Source organism: Protobothrops mucrosquamatus, unplaced genomic scaffold (assembly GCF_001527695.2).
Source record: "Protobothrops mucrosquamatus isolate PMUCROS unplaced genomic scaffold, P.Mucros_1.0 scaffold_182, whole genome shotgun sequence".
NCBI lineage: Eukaryota > Metazoa > Chordata > Lepidosauria > Squamata > Viperidae > Protobothrops > Protobothrops mucrosquamatus.
Window position 1 is genome coordinate 276,007 of NW_015386258.1, and position 2,646 is coordinate 278,652.

The following is a 2,646-nucleotide window of genomic DNA, read 5'->3' on the forward strand; positions in this document are numbered from 1 at the left end:
AACTTAAAGTGAAACTGGAATGGATTTTTTTTTTTTGCAAGTTCCACATTTCCATGGAATTCACATGAAAATTGGTCCCTTTCTTTTGAGGCCAAATGCATAATTTTACACAATTAAGAGAAAAATGTAAGGTATGGATTCTAAAAAAAGGTAACAACCCCTCCAAAAAACCCACCCCAAAACAAATGCAAATAATATCCACACCCCTCACTCCACACCCTCATTTTTAGAATATTCTCTCCCCCAAACCACAGATAAACACAGGTTGGGAAGGGGGAAAACCTGTAATCTAGCCAAAATATTATGGATGTGTTATGGTTGGTAATGTTAATAAATGGCAATGGGTGGGGCTATGTTTTGTACAACTCGGCAGCCTTTCCTTTTAAACTGTTTTGAACCTCTGCTAGAGTGTATATAATTACAGGTGTGCGGCACCTGTTTTACCAAAATTTTAATTTTAATAAAGGAGGAGTTGTGTGGGAAGAAACAAGAGGCGTGGCAATCCTGTTTCCTACTTTTCCAGCTTCCCCGCCAAGCCTGTTTGCTTCCCGCTAACAAAGTTTGCAAAATTTAGTTGTAAGAGCTTGCTTGCTATCCCAAACTTACTGTAGGTGCGAATAGCAAAAGAACCACCTTCTTTTACCAGTCCTGTCAACTAGCCTCCATGGCGTGGTTCTGCACCCTTTAACCAGATATCAAGGAGGAACGGGAGAGGTATCAGAAGCATCACCTCTTTAAAAGTGGCGCCACGGCTCGTAAAATGAGATTTGCTTGACATCACCCTACATTTATTTTATTTTTTACCCTCCCTCCTCCATGTCAGGAGAAAGAGCTCTTTTACGCACGGCGGTTAGACTGCCTAGGTTTCACTCCGAGCGTTCATCGTCCGTTTCATTTTTAACCCACGGGTATTTCACTGTACCATTCGCACTGTACCCCGGGCTCCTTTGGCTCCAGAGAGCGGCTAAGAAATACCCTAAATAAATCAATATCCCTGCAGTGGGAAGCCTTCCCAAGCGGCACGTTCCAGACGGCCAGATCTCGCTCGCACTTTTCTGGGAGAAGGGAAGGGGGGGGGCGACGACAGATTCCGAGGCGAGGAATAAAGGCAAAGGGCTCAAACTAACGGGAGCTGCTCTTATTGGGCCGTTCCCATGAAGCCGCGTCCTGCCGGCCTCCCAACCCAACCCCTGCCGCTGCCGCCTCCCCATCCACTGTTCTTCCTAGACTTGGGCTCCGGTCCAGCCACCAACGCCTGGGAAACGCCGCTCCTCGGAGCTCCTCTATGCAGCCACCGCCCGCCCTCACCGCCCCTTTCGTCGCTTTCCCATTCAGGCGGCTGCGCTGTCACCCCGCCCAAGCCTCGCCGCCGGGCCCCGCGGAGCCGCTTTCCCGGGCAGCGATTGGCGAAGCCGCTTGACAACCACAGCCGGGCCGCCGCCGCCGCCTCCTCCTCTCGGGTCCTAGGAAACGAGCAAAGCAACCCGCCGGCCCGGGCCGCATTTGTGGGCGCTGGTGGCCGCAAGCCGCGGACAGGCTCTTCTTCTTCCTCCTCCTCCTCCTCTTCTCCCACACCCCTGGGAAGCTCCTGCCGCCATTTTGTGCGTCTCCCTCCTTCACCCCGATTTTCCCTCGGAGTCGGTGGCTCGGGAAAGGCCCGCCCTGTAGGTGAGTCTCTCTCGCTTGGCGTGGGGCGACTTGGCCCGGGAGTGAGTCGGCGGCTCATTTTGCTTGGCCGCCGAGGCAGGGCTTCGCTGGGTGGCGACGCTGAAGAGGCGAAGCGGTTTGGGAAAGCCGTGCCGGAGTTAGGGGGGGGGGGATGCAGAAGGCCCGAGGGAGGCCTCTGGGGATCGGGCGTCGGGGCTGGCGGGAGACCTTGAAGGGTGGGGAAGGGGGGAAAGGGACTGGCGCCGGTGGCGGTGGAGGAAGCGACGCGGCGGGGATGAGAAGACAGCCTTGGTGGGGGCTGCGTTGATGCCGAATGGGCGGAAGGACGGGGCTCTTTAACTCTCTCCCTCTCGCTGGTGACCTTGCCTGCCTTCTCGCGTCGTCCCCTGCCGCCCTGCCTTCCAGATCAGACTGTGTGTGTGTGTGTCTGTGTGTGTTTCTGTGTGTCATTGCTGCCCAACTTGTGACCGATGTGGCTGCGCATCTGAGACGCGGTTCTTATCCTCTACCTTGTGCACACTCTTTGCATTCTTTTGTTATTGCAGCATCCACAGGGTTGCAATAACTCCCAGGGTTTTTTAATAGCACCTGCTGCTGTTTGGCTCTTCCCTGCGCTTCGGTTACTACTTCGGCGGTGAATCTTGCATGCTGGATAAGAAGCAGGAAGGCTGGATTTTATAAATAAGAGTATATGAAGTTCAACGGTAGAAATCTTTGCCCTGTCACTGAAAGGGGGGGAAAAGATGCAGTGTTTTTTGCCTCTGAGCTCTGCTTGTTCTAGGATTTTTAATCTTGATTTTTCTAAGAAAGCAATCTATGGCTGCTTTTGTCTCTTGAGAGTATTAAGAATTATTTGCCTGCAGTTTTGTAGCAAAGATTGGCATCGTGTCACATCAGGGCAGTTCTTCCAATCTATAGTATTGTAGCAAGATCACTTAAGAGACAATTCCATCACATACTTTTAACAATCCTTTGTCT

At 52.3% G+C, this 2,646-nt stretch overlaps 1 protein-coding gene across 1 annotated transcript in view; it reads left to right on the top strand.

Moving 5' to 3' along the window:
• The first annotated feature begins 1,573 nt into the window (after positions 1 to 1,573).
• Positions 1,574 to 2,646, top strand: part of WDR47 (WD repeat domain 47) — a 40,872-nt gene continuing 39,799 nt past the window's right edge. Inside the window, exon 1 of the mRNA XM_015823943.1 lies at positions 1,574 to 1,668. The gene's annotated coding sequence lies outside the window, so the exon portion shown is untranslated. The remainder of the gene's footprint in view (positions 1,669 to 2,646) is intronic.